This window comes from Alexandromys fortis, unplaced genomic scaffold, assembly GCF_014885135.2.
Source record: "Alexandromys fortis isolate MF-2015 unplaced genomic scaffold, M_Fortis_MF-2015_v1.1 scaffold_35, whole genome shotgun sequence".
NCBI lineage: Eukaryota > Metazoa > Chordata > Mammalia > Rodentia > Cricetidae > Alexandromys > Alexandromys fortis.
In genome coordinates, this window is record NW_026067913.1 from 7,093,342 (window position 1) to 7,104,541 (window position 11,200).

The following is an 11,200-nucleotide window of genomic DNA, read 5'->3' on the forward strand; positions in this document are numbered from 1 at the left end:
GAGGTTAAGTTATATAAAGTTATCTAAGCTATAGGCCGAGCTTTCACAATTATTGTCTCCTTGTTATTTATGAGCTGGCAGACCAAAGAAAAGTCTGACTCCAAATTTATAAAAATATTTGTGTGTATGGATGTTTTGCCTGCTTGCATGGACGCCTTTGCACCACATGTGCACAGCGGCTAGAAGAGGGTGTTGGAGAGCCTAGAATTGGGAGTCACAAAGGGTTGTGAGCTGACGTGCGTGTGCTGAGAATTAATTGAACCTAGATCCTCTGGAAGAACAGTATTCTTAATCCAGTCCCAGGCAAAAGCCATTAATGCTTTTTTTTTCTTGTTTGTGAAGGTTGGTTGGGTTGCTTCTAATAGTGAGCTGCCTTGGAGCCTCAGAGTTATGTCCCAGATGGTGTGTCGTCTAACCTTCCGTGGTTAGCGGCTGAGAGCACTGGCTACACAAGTATTCCACAGAAACTAAAGACAACTTCTCAGGAATGATATATAGTGCCGCCTATATAAAAAAACGACCAGCAGCAAAATAGTATCCCTACTGAGATGCCAGCAAATGCTAAGGAAAGTAACCAGGAATCTGTGCCAATTCCAAAGAAACTATTTTTCAACCAGTATTGCCAGGGGAGAGCGCGAACGCAGTCCCCCACTACCACAAATTATGCAGTCGAGTTTCCCGCATTTGGGGAAATCGCAGGGGTCAGCACATCCGGAGTGCAATGGATAAGCCTCGCCCTGGGAAAACCACCTTCGTGATCATGGTATCTCCCCTGCCAGGTAAGTATGAGTTGCTCCTCCCACGGCCGCGCCTTCCCTCACCACACACGCACTTATAACCGACGGTCACCGCCCTCGCCACGCCGCCTCGCCGTCCTCTCATGCCCCCCTCCGAGCTCCTCACGGACATTCCCAGTCCGCCCCACGCGGGACGGTCACCGCGCGGGACGCGCCTCGCCGACACCGCAGGACCGGCAGCCACTGCGCCACAGCTCATCTGCATACGCCCCGCCCTCCCCCGCGCTCAGAGGCTCCGCCCAGAGCTTCCGCCCAGTCTGCACCCAACGCTAGGACGCGCCCAGAGGGGTTCTCGCCCTGGACCTGCACGGGGACTGCGCAGACGGCCACACCTCCAGACCTTTACACACCATCCGCCGTCCGCGGGCACCGTCTCGGGATGACACGCTGGGGTATCGAGGCAGTGTTGACGTGAGCCTGTCGTTCCAGCACTAGGACCAAGGGTTCAAAACCATCCCCGGCCAGGTAGAGACTGTGGTGAGGCCAGCCTGGGCTACAAGCGGGCCGTGTCTCAGAAGAAAAAACAATAATTCGCGCGCCCGCGCAGATAGCTTGCTGTGCGAGCCTGGAGACCTCTGTTCTACCCCCAGAATCCACAGGAGGATTCCAGGAAGCTTTTCTCTGACTCCTATGCTCGAGAGCTCCGTGAAAACAAACAAAACAACACAACGGGGGGTGGGGGGGGAAGAGCCCACAAGCAATCCTTTCGCTCTAATTCGGTTGTTGCTGGGTGTGGAGGTTGCAGACCTTTAACCTCCACATTCCAGAGGCAGAGGCAGGGGCTGGTCGGCAAGGCAGAGGGAGGCAGGGACGAGAGGGAGCTCTGAGATCGAGGGCCTACTTGTCTAGGTCTCGAGGCCTACCGGCAAGGTTCCATCTAGCAACTGCCATCTTTCTTCTCTGGCAGATACATGGTTTCCCCGGTGCTCAACATTTTTTTTTTTGGAATAGATCATTGCTGCCAGGAGCAGTCGTGTTTCAAGGCAAAACCCTAAGTTAATTAAATGCCATGTTCTACAGTGTTTTGGAGTGGTTACCTGTCTATGTGAAATACAATCCCTATGTATCTAAAGAACTATGAGTATGACAAACATGGATGACTATTGACCTAGAATACTTAATACCTGTATAATCTAAAGACTAAGATTTTATTTATTTTTTTTACAGACCTGTTTTTTTTTAATTTATTTATTTATTATGTACACAATATTCTGTCTGTGTGTATATCTGCAGGCCAGAAGAGGGCACCAGACCCCATTACAGATGGTTGTGAGCCACCATGTGGTTGCTGGGAATTGAACTCAGGACCTTTGGAAGAGCAGGGAATTGAACTCAGGACCTTTGGAAGAGCAGGCAATGCTCTTTACCACTGAGCCATCTCTCCAGCCCCCTAAAGACTAAGATTTTATATTAGAATATTAAACCATCTTAAGCAATGGTGCAGTAAATGAGGACAATGGTCTCTAAATATAAACCATGTGTATCTTGATCAGAGGTAGAAATGTGTAATGGAATATGATAAATCCATCCTAAGATTGTATTAATATACAAAATGTCTTAAACAGGTGTATGACAAAATAACTTTGCATAGGTGTACAAATATTGTCAAAACAGGAGCATATTCAATATAACAAATATAACTTGAATCTGTATCAATATACAAAATTTATACCAATGTAAATTTACTATAAATAATAGCTCACGCCAGGCAGTGGTGGCGCATGCCTTTAATCCCAGCACTCAGAATGCAGAGGCAGGCGGATCTCTGTGAGTTCTAGGCCAGCCTGGTCTACAAGAGCTAGTTCCAGGACAGGAACCAAAGCTACAGAGAAACCCTTTCTCGAAAAACTAAAAAAAAAAAAATTAATAATAATAAATAAATAATAGCTCACAAGTATTCACTATTGCTCACTATTGCTATAAGTGTAATAAGCTCACACTAATCTACCTATATATTGGCTTGCACCTACGTCGGGAGCGCCAGAAGGAAAACGCGAATAAAGCTCCAAATTGCTAAAATAAGGGGTTCTTTATTTAAAGGGGGGACTGACTTACAGATCACAGTCCTCTGTATGAATGGGAAACAGGAGCCGAATCCAACATCCAGGTGTGAGAAAGGAAACGCACCTTTTTGGTACCAAGGCCACGCCCAACCTGGTCCAGTCTCTGAAACAGCATTGACTAAAGGAGGATCCCCATCAAAATATATCTGAGCTACACAACCCTTGCTCTTGTGTGCGCGTGTGTGTTTGACTTACATTAAATGGAAGCGCAGCAGTGACAATGAGAGTCGAAGGGAGAAGAGGTCCCCAGAATGCAGTTCAGCCCCTAAAAGGCTCTAGTGCCGGGTCCAGCTCCTGTTCTCATTTTCTACCCGACACCACCAGGTGGCTCAGGCAAGAAAGCAAGCCTTAACAAAAGCCTGGCCGCAGTCAGCAGCAGGTCGTTAGGGACAGGACCTTAAAGGCCATTTCTCCAGCCCACCCTGCTTCAGACAGCAAGTGAAGTCACGCTTGAGGAACGGGCCGTACAAGCAGTGCTTTAAAGTAAGCCACTGAGCAAATCAGTTTGTAATTACTGGTCTTTCCTACTCTGCTTTAAGTGGCTGCGATTCCCAGAGTCCCAAGGCAGAACCTCGGGCCTCTTGTCAGGCAGGAGTCCTCTCTCCCGCGTGCTTCTGCTGAGCTGGGAGGATCGCTGCTCCTCTTAGTTAGTGTTCCGGGTCTATAAGCCCTGACTGAGCCTCAAACTCAGGACAGGCGGTTGATAGGAGACCAGTAGCTGAATTTCTAATTTCTTCTTTTTCCTTTGCAAATTGGATCTTGTTATGTGGTCCTCGAGATGTAGACAAGTAGGCCCTCGATCTCAGAGCACCCTCTGCGTCCCTGCCTCTCTCTGCTGTAACACCCGATTCTGTGTTACCCCCTCCGTACAGTTCGCGTGCCACTGTACCGTACGCAAGTCGGGCAAGGGTCTGGATATTGAAAGAACACACAAAGAGACCTGGGTCATTTGAGAGGAAATCAGCGAATGCCGTTTATTCAACCTTGGGGAAATCCTTATATACCTCGCTGCTGCACAAGGATTTCCTCCCAGGCAGGTGGGAAATGACCACACCAAAGATGGAGTCAACAATGCCCTACAGCTAATCACCAGGTGGGGCAGGGGGCGCACAGGAACAAACAGAATGCTTTAGTTAGCTGACCAGAAACTGTCCTCAAGATGAACCCCAGGAACAGGGGCAGACCCGGGCCCTACACTCTGCCTTGCCGACCAGCCCCTGCCTCTGCCTCTGGAATGCGGAGGTTAAAGGTCTGCAACCTCCACACCCAGCAGCAACTGAACTAGAGCGAAAGGAAAGAACCTAGTGTTTGTGGGCTCTTTTCCCCGTTGTGTTCTTTTGTTTTCACGGAGCTCTCTAGCATAGGAGTCAGAGAAAAGCTTCCTGGAATCCTCCTGTGGATTCTGGGGTAGAGCAGAGATCTCCAGGCTCGCACAGCAAGCTATCTGCGCGGGCGCGTGAATTATTACTTTTTTCTTCTAAGACACGGCCCGCTTGTAGCCCAGGCTGGCCTCACCACAGTCTCTACCTGGCCTGGGATGGTTTTGAACCCTTGGTCCTAGTGCTGGAACGACAGGCTCACGTCAACACTGCCTCGATACCCGCAGAGCGTGTCATCCCGAGACGGTGCCCGCGGACGGCGGATGGTGTGTAAAAGGGCTGGTGTGTAAAGGTCTGGAGGTATGGCCGTCCGCGCAGTCCCCGTGCAGGTCCAGGGCGAGGGCCCCTCTGGACGCGTCCTAGCGTTGGGTGCAGACTGGGCGGAAGCTCTGGGCGGAGCCTCTGAGCGCAGGGGAGGGCGGGGCGTATGCAGATGAGCTGTGGCGCAGTGGCTGCCGGTCCTGCGGTGTCGGCGAGGCGCGTCCCGCGCGGTGACCGTCCCGCGTGGGGCGGATGGGATGCCCTGAGGAGCTCGGAGGGCGGCATAAGAGGACGGCGAGGCGGCGTGGCGAAGGCGGTGACCGTCGGTTATAAGTGCGTGTGTGGTGAGGGAGGGCGCGGCCGTGGGAGGAGCAACTCATACTTACCTGGCAGGGGAGATACCATGATCACGAAGGTGGTTTTCCCAGGGCGAGGCTTATCCATTGCACTCCGGATGTGCTGACCCCTGCGATTTCCCCAAATGCGGGAAACTCGACTGCATAATTTGTGGTAGTGGGGGACTGCGTTCGCGCTCTCCCCTGGCAATACTGGTTCTAATGAAAGGCTTCTTTTCTAGCGTCTCTTATTGTGTTCAGGTTCCTCCTGTTTTCTGGGAATATCGGGCGTAGGATAGGCAAGGCAGGAGCAGAAACATTGACTATAGTTATAATTCTTAAAAATATGTATGCAATGTTCTCTTTGTGTATGGCACAGATGAGGGCACCAGACCTCATTACAGATGGTTGTGAGCCACCATGTGGTTTGCTGGGAATTAAACTCAGGATCTTTGGAAGAGCAGGCAATGTTCTTAACCTCTGAGCCATCTCTCCAGCCCCTTATATATTTGTAAAATAAATATGTCCGTCGAGACTGGGCATCCCTGCAGCCTCAGACCCCGACTACATCCTGGGGTGGCCTTCTTCTTTTGATCCTCCCGCACGTTTCATGCTCAGCTGCTGTAATCCGGGGTGCCTCTGTCCAAAACTTTTCTAATAATAAAAGTTAAAATCCAGGGGCTGGAGAGATGGCTCAGTGGTTAAGAGCATTGCCTGCTCTTCCAAAGGTCCTGAGTTCAATTCCCGGCAACCACATGGTGGCTCACAACCATCTGTAAAGAGGTCTGGTGCCCTCTTCTGGCTGCAGACATGCACACAGGCAGAATATTATATACATAATAAATAAATAAATATTTAAAAAAAAAAAAAAAAAAAAAAGTTAAAATCCAGCACTTTCTAATAAGAAAGTTAAAATCATGCTCTTGCTGAGGGTCCCAGGTCCATCCTCCAACCACTCAGCGTTGCAATTCCTGCACCTGAAGACCTCTCTTCTGGCTGGGCTCTGCACGCTCGTGGAATATGAGCTAGAATGAGGGGGTGGTTCCGTCAGTAAAACACGCGTCAAATGCATGCCCCTTAATCTCATACTGCTGCGCAGGGCTTTAAAACTTCTCAGCCAGCTGTGGTTGCCATGAGTTAGTGTAGTTCTGGGCCACCGGAGTGACAGTGACAAGACATAAGAAGGGAAATCACACGCGCGCGCGCACACACACACACACACACACAATACATACATATATAAATTTATATATCTCTCACGTAAGATGTGGTACAAGCTTCAAGGAAGAGTGCCCGCAGAGAAGGTGTGTGTGTACTGTGCTTCCTGCGTCGGAGCCCTTGCACCTTTGGCATTACCTGCTTATGTTTTAAGGAACAGTCTGGCTTCTTCTGGAAGGGAAGAGCGTATGTTTAAGTTTCCAGAGTCTACTGATGAGCCATTGCCATATGCAGGAGTATATGATGCTAATGGAGAAAGATGAGTTAGTATTCAAGGGGAAAAGAGGAAAAGGTTTCCAAGTTTAATCTGGTGCTTAGTAAATGAAGAACAAAAAGCAAACTTAATTAAGCAATTAAGACAGATTCAGCAAAAATGGGATAAGAAGAGAGAGATCACTGCCTGTAACTTCTTGAGATTGGTTTTGGGGAAGGTTTGGAAAGGAGTTAGAAATATGGAGAAGGAGAAGGAAAGAAGTTCTTCTGCATAGATTGTAGAAATATAAAAAGAGTCTAGACTGTGTGACTGTTAACCACAATCTCTTGCCCTTAGCTCAAAATGCCATGAACTCATCGCCTAGATAAAGATTTATATCGGACTAATGCCAAGCCATGTCTAGCATGACCAACTGCAGATTCACACCAGGGACATCTGTCTGATGAAAATCTCTTCTCATGTATCTGATATAATGAGTCTAAGAATAATCTGTATCATATGAAAAAACAATACATGCTGTTAAATAATCTTTTCTGTATAAGGATGAGCCTCATGCCTCGTAAAGACGCATTCAGGTGCAATTCCTTTGATTCTTGGGTCTGTTTGTTATTCGCCAACTCCTGACCCACCTATTTCTGAGATCCTGTCCCGTTGGTCCCAGTGTTCCAGCTGAACTGGTCCCTTGCAAACAGTTCTCCCTAAGAATTACTAGAACGTCCAGTCTGTCTATATTTGGAAAATTCAGAGAAAACATTCCATTATCTATCCTATCTTGGTGTGTCAAAAGTTTTGTACCTAATTTACTTCCTGTCATAACTTGTATTACCGACCTAAAATTATCTTTTTAGACCTTAAAACAGTTTCTTAGATAAACAACCTAAGCTTTTATGTCTCCCAACCTTATATACTTTAAGTTTTTTAGTTTTGAATTTCATAACAAAAACTGTAACTATATTTCTTCCATCTCCATCAGAGATCTGAGAAAGATATTACTTGAGTAAACAGGAAGTGCAGAGCAAGCAACTGCCAAAACTATAGAAATGACAGAAGCAGCTGGCTGCCCGAGAAGTCACCCGGGTTTCTTCTGCAACGTCGGGGCATCCATCTTTGGCCTACGGGCCTAGAGTATCTGACAGATTTTTCTGTGATGCAGGGAATTTGAAAGACTGCCATACTTGTCTTGGCAAAGTCCAATAGTCTCTCTGCTTTGTATCCTGCTTGTCCAGTTTGTACAGCTTAGTGTCAGCAGTTGAGAAAGAGCAGTTTCTTGTCCAAATGGTTAGTTTTGCTACGTTGAAAACAAGCTCCATATGGGGTTTCATTGATGTCCGTCATCTTCTCTTAAGTAAATCGGTGCTGCCAGGAGCAGATGTGTCACACTCACAAAAAGTCCTATGTTAACAAACCACTTTAAATGCCATATTCTGTAGGTCTTTGAGGTGTTTGAAGACTATCTATCTATCTATCTATCTATCTATCTATCTATCTATCTATCTAGTATCGCTGGGGGCTGGAGAGATGGCTCAGAGGTTAAGAGCACTGCCTGCTCTTCCAGAGGTCCTGAGTTCAATTCCCAGCAACCACATGGCGCCCTCCTCTGGCACGTGGGCATACATCAAGGCAGAATGTTGTATACATAATAAATAAATAAATCTTTCTGACCTTGAAAACACACCTAAAATGTCTATGAGTGGCTTTGGTTCCTGTCCTGGAACTCGATCTGTAGACCAGGCTGGCCTGGAACTCACAGAGATCTGCTTGCCTCTGCCTCCCGCGTGTTGGGATTAAAGTCATATGCCACCACCACCCCCCAGCTTCCTGCATCTTTATTATCCTAAATAGTTTTCAGTAATAACTTTCAAGGACTGGGAATGTACATTATTACATTGTTAGCTGCATAGGTACAACTCCTTAAACAAGACTGGAAATTTATGTACAGTCGGGCAGTGGTAGAACAAGCTGATCCAGGACAGGCGCCAAAGCTACAGAGAAACCCTGTCTCAAAAAAACATAAAAAAGAAGAAACCTATGTACAGCATGTTCTAACAACAACAACAACAACAACCCCCTAATTTTTAAAAAAATGTTTATTTATTATGTATACAATATTCTGTCTACATGTATGCCTGCAGGCCAGAAGAGGGCACCAGACCTTATTACGGATGGTTGTGAGCCACCATGTGGTAGCTGGGAGTTGAATTCAGGACCTTTGGAAGAGCAGTCAGTGCTCTTAACCGCTGAGTCATCTCTCCAGACCAAAACCCCTTAATTTTGTATCAATGTACAAAAATATGCAAGAGCAGAAACATATCCAGTATAAAAAACAATCTTAATTTTTGTATCAATATAAAAAACTCCATATCAGTGTAGAATATTTAAGACTAGTAGTTGTTCTTTTAGTGACCATTAATATGACAGAAATTATGCATGTATATATGTGTATATATCCTATACATTTTGAGATAATATTTATACCTTAACCCTTATCCTCTGAGCCATCTTTTTCCAGTCTCAGGGCACTTTCAAAAGTTGACTTCAGCACTAATGTCAACTCTTCCAGGTTGTTGAAGTTTCAAGTCTTTTGTGAAAAACCACAGTCCAGTTCTCCTGACCTCCTCCTGGCTTCAAGTTTGAAGCACAGGTCCAATGCTTTTGCTTTTCACTTTGGTAGCAAGTAACTCCAGTGGCTGATCACTCTACAAGTGTGGCTTCCAGTGCCCCCAGGGTAAAGAGGCACTACCAGGGCCAGAGCCCTTGGGGCTGGGGGAATTGGGCTACATGTCAAAAGCCTGATCTCAGGTTTTTTGATTTAGCATTTTTATTTTTTTTTAATACGTTGGTACCGAGCATTGATCTCACATGCTGAGCTTGCCCTCTCTCACCTAGCTATGTGTAAATTCCTGCTCCAGTTCCAGTTTTGTTGTTTTGAGACAGGGTCTCACTGTCGCTCTGGCTGGCCTAGACCTCGCAGAGCTCACCACACACCCGGCACTCGAGTGTTAGTGTGTTTCTATTGTTTGTGTACCCCTGGCTGAACCGGAACTCACTCTGTAGACCAGCCCGGCCTCCAGCTCACAGAGATCCTCCTGCCTCTGCCTCCCGAACGTGGAATTAAAGGCCCGAGTCTTAAGTTTTTAAATTAAAATTCCAAGAGCATGTTTCTGCCTTTCACGATATGCTCAATAGATCCGTTAGCTTCCGCTTCCGCAGCGCGGGGGTGGGAGGGAGTGGAGGTGGTGGGGGTGGTGGGGAGTGCGCGCGGGGGGAGGGGAGATAGCAAAAAGCGTCATGAGCGTGGTTTTGTCGTTGTGACAAACAAATGGAGAAGTTGAACATGAGTCAAGTCCCCCAAGTGAAGGAGCGATCATAGTTTCCTTTGCCTTTTTGTTGTTGGGTTTCTTTTGTTGGTCCGTTGCTGATGTTTCTGTTTTTTCGAGACGGGTTTCTCTGTGCATATCGGGTCGGAGATGCTGTGAGCTGCCAGGTGAGCGCTGGACGCTGCAGGTGAGCTGCCCCGTTCTCTGCAGGAGCCGCCAGCGCGGGGCGGGGCGTATGCAGATAAGGTATCGCGCAGTGGCTGCCGGTCGGGCGGTGTCGGCGAGGCGCGTCCCGCGCGGTGACCGTCCCGCGTGGGGCGGACGGGGGATGTCCGTGAGGAGCTCGGAGGGGGGCATGAGAGGACGGCGAGGCGGCGTGGCGAGGGCGGTGACCGTCGGTTATAAGTGCGTGTGTGGTGAGGGAAGGCGCGGCCGTGGGGGAGCAACTCATACTTACCTGGCAGGGGAGATACCATGATCACGAAGGTGGTTTTCCCAGGGCGAGGCTTATCCATTGCACTCCGGATGTGCTGACCCCTGCGATTTCCCCAAATGCGGGAAACTCGACTGCATAATTTGTGGTAGTGGGGGACTGCGTTCGCGCTCTCCCCTGGTCTTTCTGGTTGAAGGAAAGAACAGCTTGATGCTGCTCAAGTGTCGCCAAGTGTCTGCTCTGGGATGCGCGGACACTGCTCTAAGTGGGTTTATGATAAGTAAAGTCTTGTTTTCAAACTTGTACGTAGATCTGACTGCGTGGTGTCTTTGGGGGTTCTTTGGTCTGATGCTGATTTTAGAGACTTACACTACGAAGGAGTACGGTGTACTGGCCCAAGCTCCTCCATGGGTTTTGCTTAAAAGCTTCCTTTGCTTCTTCTTTTCTTTCTTTGTGTGTTTTTTCCCCCTTTGTTTAGACACGGTTTCCTTGTGAGACATTCCAATTGACTGTCCTGGAACTCACCCTGTACACAAGGCTGGCCTGGAAATCACAGTTTAATCAAAAGGCGTGCACCATCGCTGCTCAGGTCAACCTGCTTTCTTACAGACTCCGAGAACAACAGCCCCATGAATCACTAAGAAAATTCCCACATTCACCATTAAGAACATGCTCTTCCGGTTCTCCTGCCTATCGCTGATGTTATAGAAGCAGTATCTCAACTGAGGCTCCTGTTTAATCTCAGCCGCACTCAGATGGTGCAGGATCAATGCTGAATTCAAGGTGTACTCACTATATGTCAGCTTGACACAAGATAGTCACTGGAAGGAAGGAAACTTCAGTCGAGAAAATGCCTTTATAATCTCTCTGTGAGGCCTTTTCTTTTTCTTTCTTGCTTTTGGTTTTTTTGTTTTGTTTTTCGAGACAGGGTTTCTCTGTGTAACAGCCCTAGCTGTCTTGGAACTCAATTTGTAAATTTGTAAACCAGGCTTGTCGATTGCGTTTGGGTGGGCTACTCAGTCTAGGGGTTTGTAACCCACCCTGCAATCGGTAATTCCAAGGTTCACGGAGGGGCCCTACCTGGAAGGGAATGAGCTAAGACAGAAGAAGGAGGCCAAGCAGATTTGTCAAAGCCTCCGTTTATTAGGGACGGGTTACAGTTTATATATGGTAAGGAATGGGG

General features: G+C 47.7%; 1 long non-coding RNA gene and 3 other non-coding genes across 4 annotated transcripts; 3 read left to right on the top strand and 1 right to left on the bottom strand.

Annotated features, from left to right (window-relative positions):
• Positions 1–623: 623 nt before the first annotated feature.
• On the bottom strand, positions 624–787 carry LOC126499645 (U1 spliceosomal RNA). The gene has a single exon (XR_007591139.1). It is a non-coding gene; the product is annotated as a U1 spliceosomal RNA (small nuclear RNA).
• On the top strand, positions 627–1,819 carry LOC126499557 (uncharacterized). Its single transcript, XR_007591111.1, has 2 exons — positions 627–1,262; positions 1,705–1,819. It is a non-coding gene; the product is annotated as an uncharacterized lncRNA (long non-coding RNA).
• A 3,059-nt stretch (positions 1,820–4,878) lies between these two features.
• Positions 4,879–5,042, top strand: LOC126499646 (U1 spliceosomal RNA). The gene has a single exon (XR_007591140.1). It is a non-coding gene; the product is annotated as a U1 spliceosomal RNA (small nuclear RNA).
• Positions 5,043–10,033: 4,991 nt separating this feature from the next.
• On the top strand, positions 10,034–10,197 carry LOC126499627 (U1 spliceosomal RNA). Its single transcript, XR_007591125.1, has one exon. It is a non-coding gene; the product is annotated as a U1 spliceosomal RNA (small nuclear RNA).
• Positions 10,198–11,200: the final 1,003 nt, after the last annotated feature.